We start from the raw sequence: 17,043 nt of genomic DNA, 5'->3' as shown, positions 1-17,043 counted from the left end.
CTCAACACACACAAAACAGATAATCATATAAAAAAATGGGCAGAAGATATGAACAGACACTTCTCCAATGAAGACATACAAATGGCTATCAGACACATGAAAAAATGTTCATCATCACTAGCCATCAGGGAGGTTCAAAATAAAACCACATTGAGATACCACCTTATACCAGCTAGAATGGCCAAAATTAGCAAGAAAGGAAACAACATGTGTTGGAGAGGATGTGGAGAAAGGGGAACCCTCTTACTCTGTTGGTGGGAATGCAAGTTGGTGCAGCCACTTTGGAGAACAGTGTGGAGATTCCTCAAGAAATTAAAAATACAGCTTCCCTATGACCCTGCCATTGCACTCCTGGGTATTTACCCCAAAGATACAGATGGAGTGAAAAGAAGGGCCATCTGTACCCCAATGTTTATAGCAGCAATGGCCATGGTTGCCAAACTGTGGAAAGAACCAAGATGCCCTTCAACGGACGAATGGATAAGGAAGATGTGGTCCATATACACTATGGAGTATTATGCCTCCATCAGAAAGGATGAATACCCAACTTTTGTAGCAACATGGACGGGACTGGAAGAGATTATGCTAAGTGAAATAAGTCAAGCAGAGAGAGTGAATTATCATATGGTTTCACTTATTTGTGGAGCATAACAAATAGCATGGAGGACAAGGGGAGTTAGAGAGGAGAAGGGAGTTAAGGGAAATTGGAAGGGGAGGCGAGGGTTCTGAAGGGGCGGGGGTTGGGAGGTTGGGGGAACCAGGTGGTGGGTATTGGAGAGGGCACGGATTGCATGGAGCACTGGGTGTGGTGCAAAAACAATGAATACTGTTACGCTGAAAATAAATAAATAAACAGCCAAAAAAAAAAAAAAGAAAAGAAAAGAAAAATAAAGTGAAGTTAAGAAACCAATCCCATTTACAAATGCACCAACAAGAAAAAAGTACCTAGAAACAAATTGAACAAAGGAGGTGAAAGAAGTGTGCACTGGAAACTACGGCACTGAGACGGACCTGACGAGAGCTCAAGGCGATGGAGAGATGCGCCGTGCTCATCGCTTATCAGAATATTGTTTAAAATGTCCATACTACCAAAAGCAATCAACATAGGCATTGTGATCCCCACCAAAATACAAATAGCATTTTTCACAGAACTAGAACAAAGCATCCAAAAATTTACGTGAATCCACAAAAGACCTGGAATGGCCAAACCAATCTTGAGAAAGAAGAACATAGCAGGCTTGGGAGGTACCACGCTCTCTTAAGTTCCAACAAACGACAAAGCCAGAGGAATCAAACAGTATTGTATCAGCATGAAATGAGATACACAGATCAATGGAATAGAACAGAGGGCCCAGAAACAAGCCCATGCATACGCGGCTAATTAATTTATGACAGAGGAAGAACATACAATGAGGGAAGAGAGTCTCTTTGATCAGTGGTGTGGGAGAATATGTACAGTTGCAGGCCAAAGCATGAAACCGTAACACTATTTTACACCATATGCAAAAATAAATCCAAAATGGACTGATGGCCAGATTGTAAAACCTGAAACCATAAAACTCCTAGAAGAAAGCACAAGTGGTAAACTCTCTGATGCCATTCTTTGCACTATTTTTTGGGTTAGTCTCCTCAGGCAAGATTGGCAAAAGCTAAAATAGACAAATGGAAGCGTATATCCAAGTAAAAGCCTTTTGCACAGGGAAATGAAAAGGCAACCTACTGAATGGGAGAAGATATTTGCAAATCATACAGCCGATAAGGGATTAATATGCAAATTTTACAAAGAACTTACACAGCTTAATTTTTTTAAAAAGGCAACTTGATTTTTAAACGGAGAAAGGACATGACTAGACATTTTTCTGAAGAAGACACAGAGGCGGCCAACAGGCTCACGATCAAATGGTCAAAGCCCTCACCATCCAGGAGATGAGAATCAGAATGACAACGAGATGTCCCCATACCCGTGTCAGATTAGCATTATCAAAAGACAAACAAAACTGATGGCAAAATGTGGGCAAAAGGCAGTTTTTTCCACCACACTGTTGGTGGAAATACAAACTGTGCAGCCACTATAGGAAACAGTAGAGGCTCCTCAAAAAATTAAAAATACAGCTACGATACAGTCAGCAATTTCACTTCTGGGTATTTATCCAAAGAGAGAAAAAAACACCGATTCAAAAAGATACATGCACCTCCATGTTCATTTCAGCATTTCTTACAAGAGCCAAGACAGGAAAGCAACCTAAGTGTCCACTGGTAGAGGGATGGATGAAGAAGATGTGTGTGGACGCACAGACACACGCACTATACACATACTAGGTGCTTCTATATACAGCATAAATATGACAGAGGCCCACACTGGAATGCTGCTGAACCAGAAGAAAAGAATGGAACTGGCCATCTGGGACAATGCGGATGGACCTAGAGGGTATTATGCAAAGTGAAGTCAGTGAGACTGAGAAAGACAAATACAGTGTGATTCCACTTATTTGTGGAATCTAAAAGAAAATGAAAATAAAACATTTATTTTGTTGATATATGGTTGATATATGGTTAGTATATGATATATTGGTTGCCAAAGGGAGGAGGTGGGGAAAGAAACAGGAAACAGGTGAAGGGGAGGAAGAGGTACAAACTGCCGTTAGAGGGCAACTAAGTCACAGGGACGTGATGTCCGACATGGGGCACACAGCCAGCGCTACTGTAACGAATCTGAGTGGTGACAGGGGTTAAGCAGACTCATTGTGGGACCGCTCTGTAATGTGTAAGAACATCAACTCATTATGCTGTGCACCCGAAATTAACAGGATATTACATGCCACTTACATTTCAATAAACCAGACAGAAAACAAAAGCAATAAAAAATAAATGCAGAATGCTAAGCACCAACCAGATCTCAGGAATCCAAACTTACCTGCACTGGTCTTAAGTTCACCAGGTAACCTTGACTCACAGGTGCAAAAACCAGCGAATCACACCCGCTTATTTAGAACTATTGAACCAGGCAACCAAGGGCTGAATGGAGTCCTACATTTGTTTTATATATTTATATCAAGTCTTATATTTGTGTATATATTCAATATATCTCGAATCTTATCTTTGTGGTCACCTTATTCCGTATGCACACTGGTGACGTTGCTGGGAAGCCTGTTTTAATTTACTAGAAGACTGCAATTTTCAGTCCTATGGAAAATACCAGTTATTATTTCTCCCTTTGAAGTACCCACAGCAAAAAAAAAAAAAAAAAAACCAAAAAACAAAACGCAGTACAGCATACGGAGTATTTTAAAACATGATTCCGGAGCCTGACCACCTGGGTTTGAATCAGGTTCTCATTTGAAAACTTCTAAATTGTCTCAGTTTTCTCATCTGTACAAGGGGGGGAAATAGTACATCCCCATTAAGGATTAAATTAATTAAGATGTGTAAAGCGCCTAGAGTTAGTTAGTGCCTGGCACATTGAAAGTGTTATATAATTTTTAAAAAATCTACCGTACTAAGGGATTGTAGCTCAATACAAGTATGACTGCTCAAAGGCTTTCTTAAAATATTGTTCTTACTGTTCTTTCGGTGAGTAGCTATTCCCCCCACCCAGGTGACATTCCAATGTGGACTGGCCACCCCTCGACCAGGGTGTTTTAGATGAAGTCCATGATCACGACCGCAGGAGCCGGCCATCGGACATTTCAGACATCCCAGGGAGGCCGAGTTCCAGGTACGTGCCTGAGGGTTTGTGGCAAACCCTGGGCTGAACAGGTGCCTTTGTCCTCCTTGACCTGCCGTCTCCTCCCCTCCTGGTCAGGCCGCCTGACTGCCCACGAGTGCTGGCAAGTCCTCTGGGAACAAAATCGTGTGACAGGCACAGCACATAGTTGGAACTGGCAGCTAAAAACACGGCTGGATTCGGAGACTTCAGAGAGTCCAGGCTTTCCTGAAACTTCATTATGCCTTGTAAGTTTCCTTGGCTTCAGCCTACTTTCCTCTTAAAATGCAAACAGTGCTAGTAACAAACACAAACAGTGCTAGGAGTGATAACCTTTAAATAAAGCCTTATCATTTAATAAGCTTTTATCCCCGTGGATGGCTCACAGGATTCTCTCAGGATCTTAGTGTTGAATCTCGTGCATCCTAGTGATGCCCAAAAGAGAGTAAGAAAGGAGAAAACAAAAGAAAAAAGAAAAAAAAAGGCTGACGGTGAAGAATTAGGGTAAGGTAGGAAACTGAAAATATTAACACAAAACTGAAGTCAAATCTCAGTTTTTCTCCCCAGTCCTCCCAAAGTAATGTTGTAAATACTACTACTCAAGTATAGCTTTTTAATGCCACTTTTTATTTGAAAAACTAGAAAATCGGGGCTCCTGGGTAGGTCAGTCAGTTAAGCGTCTGCCTTCAGCTCAGGTCATGATCCTGGGGTCCTGGGATCGAGCCCCGCATTGGGTTCCCCGCTCAGCAGGGACCCTATTCCTCCCATTCCCACTCCCCCTGCTTGTGTTCCCTCTCTCACTGTCAAATAAATAAAATCTTTAATTTAAAAAAAAAAGAAAAATTGGAAAATCAAGCAAATGAACTACAAAAATAAGTGCTCACATACAATGGCATTTTCTCCTATAAAACTGGGAAGTATTTTTAAATGCCTTGAATTATTTTAAATGCCTTGAAATATTTTTAAATGCCATTCTACTTGGTTTTGTTCCGGAAACTATACCCAAAACGTCCTCTCACATGCACAGGCAGGGCTACTTCGGGGACACACACCCACAGCTGCACAGCTGATCCTGTCCTCCAGTGAGGGGATCCCTGGGTCCCAGAACGTCTCGGTCTTGTTAGGCAATAGCCCAGAGCCTGCGCCTCGAAGGGTTCTTGGAAGGAAAAGCAGCAGCAGGAATCCATGGCGCTGAGGAGCTGGGGGTTAAAGAGCGGTGAGGGGCAGACCAGGCACCTGGCTGGGCATGAGGCAATGCTCTCGAGGTCCCAGGAATGCCACGCTAGCCGGGTCAGCGCCACTAAGGAGCATGCCCGTCGCCGGAACTGCTGTCGCGCGCGGCAGTAAAGGTACAGGAGCCACCGAACGTGGGAGACTCAAGGGCTTGATATTTTACTTTCGAGTTTCAAGCTCTGTGGTGCTCCCCAGAGCAAAGTCTGTCAGCTGCCCCCACGCAAAGGTGCTTCTCAAACAATCTTCCAGGATCACCCTGACCTCAGGAATACCTGATCGTGGCAACGACTTTTCAAACACAAAAACACATTTTTAACACAAACACAAGGGAGAGCTCAGGGCTTTTCAAAGGGACATGGCTGAAATCCATGGTAGTAAAGGTTTTCAATACTTTACAAACATTATCTGAGTCACCCACAAAAGGCCCTTCTGCGGGGTGGCAGGACTGGACCCAGGATTCCCCAACAGTGGCATGTCACCCCCTACAGACGGCAGTCTAAGCTCAGCCACCTGACTACTGCGTCTTCTTCCCCATACTTTCGTGGCTCTCCTGTGCACTCCACTTCCTAAAGGCTTACGGTTTCAAGGGCCGTCACTCTGCAGGGTATGGTGCTTGGGTCCTTTATATTTTGTGATCGTTGAGCCTAATAAACATACCACGTGACCGTAATGTTCGTGCGCCTCTATAATAGGCTTCGCACTTCTAATCTGCAGGACGCCAAGTCTGCGGGAATACAGCCGGGGCATCCGAACAGAAGAATTGAAATGGATGCTATTGTAATTCAATCAAATCACCACTCCATCTCTTTCTAGGATGTACTGTGGCACCAAGGAATGGGCACTCAAATGAGCTCAATCCCTCAGAAGGCACGCGGGGGAATTCAAGGTTCTCTCTGGCAGGCAGTTTCTCTAGTCTAAATGATGGAAAAGAAGGAGCGGGTGAAGAAGTTATAAAACATGTACAGAATAAATGCCCGTATTTCTTCATTGGCCTGAGACTTCCTTTTGTTAATTATTTAAGTATTCATGCATTAATAACTATTTTGTCCTCTAGCAAAAATGAGAGAGATCTTCAAGACTCGAAAATTAAATGATTACAGTGTGTCTGTCCCTAGTGGTCAAGCCACTGCTTTTAGTCTCACTTTGATTTTCCTTAAAATTAGGGAGATTCATCTAGAGAAACTCTAAGATCACTTTTTTTTTTTTTAAAGATTTTGTTATTTATTTGACAGAGAGAGATCACAAGTAGGCAGAGAGGCAGGCAGAGAGAGAGAGGGGGAAGCAGGCTCCCTGCTGAGCAGAGAGCCCGATGCAGGACTCGATCCCAGGACCCTGAGATCATGACCTGAGCCGAAGGCAGAGGCTAAACCCACTGAGCCACCCAGGCATCCTCTAAGATCACTTTTAATCCAAAGGTGGTGGTAACTGATGACATTATGTTTATCTCTCTCTTTCTCTCCCTCTTTTACACATACACATGGGTCCTGAAAACACAAAGTCAAGCCCTAAAAACCAATTTCTCAGAACATATCGTTCTCTTACTTTTTTGAACTAAAGAGTTTGGGGATAATATTATTTTGTATCAGTATTAATTTTGGCAGAATCCATTGGCTGACATGAAGTCTCAGCTCGAGGAAACAGCTGTCTCTGTGGAAAGAGAACACCATTATGTGAGTGTTGTCTTCTGGATAATCATCCAACTCAGTACCGAGCAAATGCCGCATGAAAGGTGACGTGGGGGAGAGGTGGTTGTCCTTGTAGCATTCCTGGGACACCACTTCATGCCGTCCAGCTGGTCATTTTTCACTCCACTTTTAAAATCCTGAGATGACATGTTCTTATGATTCAGTACTTAATATTTAATATTTCAGTAGAAGATACTCTTTAGATCATACAGATAAGCAAAATTTTCTTCTGTGTTTAATTTCCCTTAGAGCTTGTTGGTTCTCTGCTACTTAGAGAAAGTTGCCAGGATACTTCCTCCCTAAACAGTAAGAAAAAGAAGGATTTTGTAAAGAGAAGAGCCGTGTACGCTTTGGACAGCTAGAAATACTGTAGCCCTCAAAATCCTCATCTCTCAAATGAAATGTCGGATTAGATGCTATTTAAGATCTGTTTGTGCAGATATTCTGAGAGAGCAAAGATTGGCAAACCATTGGCAAACCTCATCTAAAGGCAAAATACCAGAGTCCCAAGAGTGAGAAGCACACCGGCTGTGCGCGACCAAGAAGAGAACACATAAGGGCTGTACTGAGACAGGGGAAACGCCTGTTTTCATTCTGTTTGTCTGCGGTGAGTAACAGGCATGATGAAGATGAGGCACCTTCCAAGCCCTCCCAAGCACGTCTCAATCCTCGCTCTCACACCTGGGTGCCAAGGGTCTTTATCCAGGATTACCGTTCCAGGAAAAGAAGGAACTGGTTAGAAAAGAAACCTCAAATCAAGGCAGCCAAAAGCCATTTCTTTTGTTTTTATCCCCTTCCCATTTTATTTATTTTTTATTTTTGTTTATTTTTATTTAAATTCAATTAGCCAAGCTATAGTACATCATTAGTTTTTGATATAATGTTCAGCGATTCATTCATTGAGTAGAACACCCAGTGCTCACCAGATCATGTGCCCTCTTTGATGCCTGCCATCCAGTAACCCCATCCCCCTCCCAAGCCATTTCTTTTGGTGGGACCAACCAACACCTCACGTAAGGACTGTCTCCAAGTTAGGACAAACGACGACGTGACTCCTCAGGATATCCTCTGTTAACTATGAAGCAAGTCGCTGAAGGCAATGATTGTGCACTGCACTGGAGTGTAGCTGATCCACAGAGGCGGACACATCTAATGTCTAAACCTTGATGAGTTTGGAGATAAGTGTCACCACGAAGCCATCACCACAGTCTATGCCATAAACATATCCTTCACCTCTACACGCCTCCTCTATCATCTTTACTAGTATTTTGGGAATAAGGATACTTCACACAAGATGTAATGTCTTAGCCCATTTTTAGGCATACATTAACTGCATACACCATGCTGTACAGCAGATCTCTAGAGTCCTCTAGTAGATCTCTAGATCTCGAGTTACCATGGTAACAAATATGCCATGTATGTTTCCAGAACTCTGTACACTCCCTCCCTATTTCCGAAGACTCCAGCCACAATGGGAAGTGCCTCTTTTCTTTGGTCATGGTTGGCCTCGCTTCCCAAACTGGTGGACATCTCACTGAGCCCTGGTCTTCAGGAAACTTACAGGCTACGTAATGTGGACTCCTCCACTTCTAGGTGCAGATGAAGTGTCACACTCCAGGGACTGGATGTGGCATCCTCAGAGGCCCGTAAGTGACCAGAAGATAGAACCCAGAACTAGAGAGAAACTGCTCTGGTGTAAGTCTTTGCCAGTCAGAGAGGAGAAATGAAATAGAACCAAGTCCATGACACAGCCTTCTTTGTTCCCTTCATGGACCGCTCTGAGCTGTGTGTGTGTGAGTTTCTCCCTGACGCACGTTCAAAATCACACAGTCCAAGAAACACGACCGCTGACAAATTCACTGGGTCTCTTCCTGGCCCTTGTGAAGTGGTGGCCAGAACAGGCATAAGAAGGATCATTGCTCTATATGTTTCCTTCTTCCACACTTCGCCTTTATCCACAGCCTTACCACTTTAGGCTTGAAAATCCCAATACATTGTGAACATACAGAAGTTCTCCTTGGACTCTATGAAAGACCCAGGCTAAAACAACTGGAGCCACTGGGCTTGTGAAAAGCAACCCTCAACATGGAGATGTGCAGTAGGATAGCTCATCTCTGTGAAAGCAGTAGGAGCCCTTTATGGATAGCAAGTGTCTTAATCAGCTCAAGAGGCTGGCTGCCTTAATCAATGGACATTTATTTCTCACACTTCTAGAGATTAGGAGTCCAATAACATGGTCAGATTCTTGATGAGGGTCCTGCTGGGTATGTCCTTGCATGGCCTTTCCTTGGGACAGAGAGCGTTATTGTCTCTTCCTCTTTGTTGAGGTCGTAATCTGCATCCTGGGAACTCTATCTCCATGACCTCATCTAAACCTAATTACCTCCAAAGGGCCCACCTCCAAATACCATCACATTGGAGAAGAGAGTTTCAGTGCATGAGTTTTGGCAGAACACAAACTTTAAGTCCATAGTATGATGATGATAACCTCTGGCAAGCAGTGGTATCAAAAGAGCTTCAGCATTCACCAGTGGTTAACTGAGATAATGTAGAGATGGAAGACAAATCGGTATGAGAACAGGTGCCTTGGACCCAGCCAGCATGGGGACAATGGCTGTGCAGTACAGGAGCTGCTCTGATGCCCCCAGAGAAGGTGCAACACAGCATTAGCTTCAGGACCCTCAGCTTCCAACGTACAACAGAGGCACAAGGTGGAAGTCTCTGTGGCAACTTTTGGGAGGACCTCACCTCTCAGAGTGCTGAGAATCAAGAGAAGAATCTGACTATAAAGGGGGCAGAGATGCAAAAGGGCATCTGTGCATTGTCAGCATATCTGAGAGCAGAGTACAAGACTGGGTAGGGGACAATTAATCAACATGAGCAAGCTCACCCAGGATTTGGGCTTTCATGTTTTGTCCTTAATTCCTGGGGCTGGCCCTAAACAGTTGAGGGCCTAGTAACAAAGATTTAATGATGGTCTATCGTACATGAGATGGACCTGCCAGAATTTTCCTAGTCTAGTGTTGAAGGAATCTGAAGGAGAAAGTAGGAAATTAGAATGGATTTATAGTGTGTGGTACCTAGAGGAGTTCCACTAAGAATGTGAAAAAATGCTCTTAAGGGTGGACTCCTGCATGTTTTTCAAGACATAGTAACTGCCTTGTCATGGCTGGGTTGACAGTGTGGTGGTCCTGGGACCACTGGATTATCACTGGGGATCTTAGGGCTTCAAAAAGGCAAAGGCCAGGGGCAGACCTCCAGCATCAGAGATGAAGTGGGTATCATTGCTTCAGGGCAGCAAAAGCAGAGTGTCTATTTGTGTCTGGGTGTCTATTTATGATAATGAATCAGGTCATGATTTCCTTAAGAGTCAGACACATGAACAGCTGATTAATGGGTTATTTGCATAATCATAAGGACTACAGTGTTAATGCACAGAAACCACTGCCATAGGAAGACACTGAGGAAGGACTGTGACAATCCACAAGGAGTTTGTGTCATTCTTCTGACCCTTCTGCAAAGGGGCCTGCAACCACCCTCCAGGGTACCCATGCAATGAGCAAAATGGACTATTTGGACTTCTCAATGACAGGCACAAGTCAGGTCTGAGCTGCCCCTAAATACTGAGAACCTAAAACACCACCATCAACCCCTGGGTAGACTGGAAGCTCAGAGAAGCCAGGTACCAAGAGGGAGTTTGGGCCCAAATCTGTACCACAGTGGATCCAAATGGCTCACAATAGGGTCCTGTCACCAATGTGTGTAAATAAAAATTATCCCCCTCACTACCACACCCGAAGACCCATTTTCAATATCTGGGCTTCCTATTGCCCCAAATCTAGCACTGTGCTGGTTAGTGCCCTGATCTCAGGAAGAGAAGGCAAGGCAGTAATGCCCCAAGACATCTGAGTTCCACTGGAGTAGGAGCTTCAACCATCTCCTGGCCGTTTTATCTTCTTGGGACAAAGGATGCATGGGCAAAATGGTGTTGTTTCACTAGTTGGGTCCCCGTCCTAATTACCGGGAAAAGGTAAGGTTGCCAGAGAACAGTGAAGGTAGGCAGGACAGCTAGACGCACATGGGGAACCTCTGCATTTCCATGGCCTGGCAATGACCATTTGTGGAGGAAATATAACAACTATAACCCAACAAAAGGAGATAAACCAAGGATCCAGACCCTCAGGTTCAAGGTCTAGATCACCCCACCAGATAATAAACCAAGATGGGTCAAAGTGAGGATAAGGGAACCCTAAAATGAGTCATCAAGGAGAGAGACAGTGAATATCAATATGGCCTCATCCCAACCAAAGCAATGCAGACTGTCATTTGGATCACTAATCTTTTAGCTTAGGATTTGCAGAAGACAACAAGTAGCATTGAGCTTCAGGGTGGGGAGAGTCCTCTAACTGTGCTTATAGCGAGAGTGAAAGTGCTTTCATTTCAGAACAGAAACCGAAAAAGGAAAATGCACATCACAATGCACAAGTGGTTGAGAGAGCACAAACACGTCAGAACGGTACATACACATGGTGCAAGGGAGGACCATATGGGACACACACTTTGTGTGACCCTTCAGCTAAGCTGTCTTTGCATTCTTTCTGCAAAGCCCTCCCAATCACTATTCACCACTGTCAAAGCCCTTGTTGGGTTTCCTGACACACTGAGTCCTACCTGCGCACAGATATCCTTCACTTCTGTCATGGATGGTATGCAAGGCGGCTTTCTGGCTCCCTCAGAGTCTACCATAGCACATGACACAGTCGAGAGGTGCAGGAGAGTTAGCTCCCCAGAGTGATGAAACTCAACCAATGTGAGAGGTATAGATGGATCTCTCCACCCACTTTTTTCTTTCTATGGGGACTGCTCCAAGGTATAGATAGGTTCTCTGTGCACACCAGCCTGGAAATGTCCCACTTGTGGAGCAAACAGACCTGGTCAGTGTCCTGCACTCTGTGTTTGCAGCAGTGCACAGGTCCACTCCTCATTTCCCAGCATGCTTTCAATCCTCACTCCCACCGTGTTCGTCACCTGCACTGCTCCAGCCTTGGTCCTCCCAAATTCAGTGTCAGCATTTCTTGTGCGTCTCAGGTTCCACCTTCTTGCAAATTTTGAGCATCTCAGCTAACTTAGAAATCGCTGTACATCACAATGTCCACAAGAGCTAAACTGTGGAAGGAACTGAGATGTCCATCAACAGATGAATGGATAAAGATGTGGTCCCTATATACAATGGCATGTGCCATATATGACCCAACCATCAGAAAAGATGAATACCTACCATTTTCCCTGACATGGATGGAACCGGAGGGGATTATGCTGAATGAAATAAGTCGAGTAGAGAAAGACAATTATCATATGGTTTTATTCATATGTGGAACACAAGAAACAGCACAGAGGACCATACAGGAAGGGAGGGAATTCTGAAGGGGGAGAAATCAGAGAGGGAGACAAACCAAGAGTGACTCTGGACTCTGGGAACCAAAATGAAGATTACAGAAGGGAGGGGGCTGGGGAGATGGGGTGACCGGGTGATGGGTATTAAGGAAGGCAGGTGTGGCGATGAGCACTAGATGTTATACACAACTAATGAATTGTTGAACATAACATCAAAAAAATCACTATATATCATAAAAATATGATGAATGGTAATACCATGATGAGTGCCAGTAAGAAGCAGGAAGGCAGCACAAGAAGGGCTTATGATGTTCAGAAAAGGAAGTTCCTTGATGTCTGAGAGTGTGAACACCAAAAACAACTGTGAAACACAACCAAGATCAACTTCCATATTTTGGAAATGAGAAGGTTAGAGCTCAGAGCAACCTCTGCACTTGTCCTGGGTTGTATAACCACACGATAGCACCACCGAGACTTGGACTTATCTCAGGAGTCTTAATCAGATGCTTTCCCCTGTATAATTTTGGATCTAGCAAGGACTAGCTAAATTCCCCCACTATTCCCAAGAGGGTAATTTCTAGAAACAGGTTATTTAAACCTTAGTGTCCCTGAAGATGATGTGGGTTATCTTGTCAGGCTATAACCATAATGAAAATGCCTCAGACATAACTGGGACTTCTGCATGGACCTAACCACGTGGAACAATAATAATTACAATTATCTTATTTTCATTGTTATCAATGCTAATTCCCATGCACAGCATTACACGTTTTACAAAGTTCATCTCTCGCTGATTTCCCCTTTCAGTACATGGCAATATTTATATTTATGGCTCATAAGTCAGTTTTACATCTGTCCATTCCCCAGAGCCTGATCATTTCCTGGTAAATGGTCAAAATTGAATTTCTGGAGTTAGAAGTCTGAGTATCCCAGATCCTAGGCCATTCTGAGTAATTCCTAAGGCCCAGCTTAATTTTTACAGTCTGATAGCCTCAGTGCTCAAGATTACTACAGGGAAATTAGTGTTTCTAAAGCACCCAAGAGTGCCCTAGTGGACTGGAAAAAAAAAAAAAAAGAATGAAACCTTCACAAGAGCCCAACAGCCTCACAGAGAGTTGCGTTCACCAAGTGGGCATCCACATCGTTATGATGCTCTGTGACCTGACATGACATCTACTGCGGACCTCAGCCCCCCCATCCTAAAATGAGGGCTTGGAACAAAGATCTCTGAGGACTGCTTAAACTCTAACATTCTATGATTCATTATGATTTTCTCCTTAATGCATTTTTCCCTTTCTTGTTTCATGAAATTTCTGTATCCCAAACTCTTTATTACTTCTGTTATAGATCTATTTTTAAAGTCACCATGCCTTGTTCTTCTCTCAAGAAATATTGGAAAATTTAATTAACTTCCATGAAATGTTTTGATAGGAGTTGCAGTAGGAGTTTAGGCCATTTGTCCTACCGTTGCATTACAGGTCATACTCAACGTAAAAGGCAGGCGGTTGGTGCGCAAGGCTTCACGCCCTTTATGAAAGTGATCAAGCTTCCAAAATGTAGGGATCTCAGACTTTATTCTTTGTTCTCAGCTGTTACATAATGTATGAGAATATCATATTAATAGGAGTGATTTGGTAAGTCCAACAACAAAAAAGGAAATGCATGTAATCCTAAGAATACTTGCAATTTATCTATATTTTTCATAAATCCCAAAATACTGATGTGCATTTTGGGTTTGTGCAATAGATTGATTGTACTCTCGATGTACTCTTAGAACCTTATTTAGGTACTGTTCTTAGAAAAGAGGAAGAAAATAAATAGGAGGCTGTGATTACAGAATGAGAGGAAAAGCAGAGAAAGCAAGGGGAGGAAAATTAAATAATTTGCCTGACAGCATGTGATTCCATTCTCCAGCCCAAAAAAGGTGGGATGGGTAGATGATGTATACTGATGGTATACACCTGCAGGGGTAACAAAAGTATCAAAATGAAAAACTTCTATCATATTTAGACTTCACTGCAAATAGAGAGCTGATACAAGGATCTCATAATATTAGTGTTCAAAGTGGATACCAGGAAGGACTGTCTATAAGGAAATTTGGCAAAGGAGAGTCTGAGATTCCCCGTCTTCCCCTCTGTGCCCTTTCAGATCCCAGCTTGTAGGTGTCTTGCGACTCTTCATCACCTCCTACTTAACAACACTGCCTACTTCAGCAACCCATGTGGGAATCTTTGCAATTTCCTCTCTTGAAGAGGTGGAATACTTCAAAAATGCCTCTCATTCCCCCGCTCCAGTAGAGCCCACGTGCCCTGAGGGCATGAATCATGTCTCCTAAGCCTAAGTAACTGAGAGGCACATGCATTTCCAGTAGAAAGATGATTTGGGCAACGGAACCTTGATGAAAAGAGTTCACATGGGAAAAGTGGGGAATGCTCTTCGGTATTACCTCCTGAAACGTCAATCCCTGATTTAGATGGATCTTGTTAGAGTTTCCATATGTCCACTCCAGAAGGCATGTTATGGGAGCTTGTTATGGATAAACAGATTCTCAGATCAATGCAAGGTTTAATCAAAATTGATCTTTCAGTTTTCAGTACTGGACCAAAATGAGACACACTACTTTGAATTTCTTGGCTCATACCATTGTCTTCATTGCTTCTATCATGCATTTCAGAGACCAGAACTAACCAAGGGATTGTACATAAAGGGAGAAGATTGAATTTTAATTGGATTTTAATTTATGGAAACCAGACAAATAGGGAGGTTGATCAGCAAGAGAGAGGCTGGTTCTTAGAAGTGTGAACTCATGATCAGAGGAAATATTCCAAGAGACCCAGGAATGTTTTAAGAGATGAGCTTTTATAGTTTGTTTCTAGTTGGGTTTCCCAACTGAAAGCAGACAAGAAAAAAAAATTTCCCTCTTTCCATTCTTACAGGTTCATCTCAAGCACTCTGAACCAAGGAGCACTTTCCTTCCTTCCTTCTCCTGTCTGTCCCTAAGGACTGGGGGACCCCAATCACGCCAGTGTCATCTATGTCCCCCTCCACAGGTGACTTGCATTTGCCTACCTGCTGAGTAGTTTACATTACCATATGTCATAGTTCCAGAAGTTCTCTGTGCTATCTTGTCAGTGACCATGGCCACAGTTCCGGAATGCTATGCATTCCCACAGGGGTGTCTTTTAACTTGAAATCAAAAACTCAGACCCAACATCTCCAAAGCTACCTAGCTATCTGCCTCCTATGTTTGCTTTTCAGAGGTTGAAAGCATCTCCCCGGTTAGGAAACGGAATCATCATTTCCCATTCATTCCTCACTGCCCATATTCAACCTGTCAACAGTTTTCATGATCCTGCAGCTACGTTCTCTCACTCTGTCTGGTTCTTTTCATACCTAAGGATGATGTGCTAGTTCAGACTCCCTTTCTCTCTGCCCTGAGTTGCCTGACCAGTGTCCTACATCCTAGCTACTCAGAGTACATTAGCAGACCCTGGATAGCCTGTTACAAATGCAGACTCCCAAGTCCCACCAGATCATATCTGCATCTTAGCAGAACTCCCAAGTGGTTCCCACATGCACAAAACTTTGAGAAAATTGCTGAAGCAAGAGAGCTAGGTTCTTGTCTCATGGAGTGAAAGAATGAATCTCACAGATGAAGAGAGTGAGTAAAGCAATAAAGAATACAGAAAAAGCTCTCTGGAGAGAGAAGGGTCCATACTGGGTTACCACTGAGGGCTTTTAGGGTCAGTCTTTTATTTAAGGCTAACTAGGGAACTTAAATCTTTTTGACTTCTCTACTGGCAGCACCACTGATTAAGGACTAGAGATAACATCTTTAATGGCTTACTTCTTTTTAGGATCTGTTTATTTTCTGTTGACCACAGGAAACTGTCATAAATAAGAACCACCCCCCAAAAAAACACCTCCACATCTTTGGGATTTCTGTGAGCCCAATCACATAACCCCTATCTATCTCTCGCTACATGGCCCTACCTGGCCCTTTCTACCTGAAGGACTCTCTGCCCTTCTCCTTCATACTACTGCCACTTACAGTTTTTTTTTTAAAGATTTTATTTATTTATTTGACAGAGAGAGATCACAATTAGACGGAGAGGCAGGCAGAGATAGAGAGAGGGAAGCAGGCTCCCTGCTGAACAGAGAGCCCGATGCGGGACTCGATCCCAGGACCTGAGATCATGACCTGAGCCGAAGGCAGTGGCTTAACCTACTGAGCCACCCAGGCACCCCTGCCACTTACAGTTTTAAACACATGTTAACTTCTAAGTTCTAAAATTTTCAAACCTGGGGCTCCTGGGTGGCTCAGTCCATTAAGGGTCTGCCTTTCACTCAGGTCATGATCTAAGCATCTTGGGATCAGTCCCGCTTCTGACTCCTTGCTCAACAGGGAGCCAGCTTCTGCCTCTGCCTGATGCTCCCTGTTTGTGTTCTCTTTCTCTCTCTGACAAATGAATAAAGAGAATCTTTCAAATAAATAAATAAATAAAATGTTCAAACCAGATCTCCAGCGTAAGCATGACCACACACATGGCCGCTCAAAGCATGGAGACTTGAACTAGACCATCTCGGTTCATATGCCCGCTGCTCCATTTATCAGCTAAGCACAAATCAGTGCCCACGCAACCTGACCTCCTCTGTGGCTGCTTCCTTCTCTGTGAAGTGGAGCTGGCTGGCTCAGCTCACAGGTGCTGTGAGGGTGGCATGCCTGGAACGTGGGGTAGAAGAGAAGCCGTCACACGCTCCTATTACTGCCACCAGCTACCTTCGTCAGCTCTTTCATTACCACATTGCGTCTGCGACTTAGACGCCGTCAGGACCATGGACAGCGAACACAAGCTTGGGTTTGCAGCTCTGCTAGGAGACAAGACCTGTCCTATTAGCCAAAAGGAAAGACGCAGTTTCCAGGGCTGGCATCGGAAGGCGCCCAGGCGCTCGCAGAAGCTGCAATCTTTGCTCTGACTACTATTATGGGACCCGGCAAGGCGGACCAGCCAAGGAGAGGCTATCAGA

The sequence above is a fragment of the Mustela nivalis genome (assembly GCF_964662115.1).
Source record: "Mustela nivalis genome assembly, chromosome: 20".
NCBI lineage: Eukaryota > Metazoa > Chordata > Mammalia > Carnivora > Mustelidae > Mustela > Mustela nivalis.
This window is presented reverse-complemented; position numbering follows the sequence as displayed.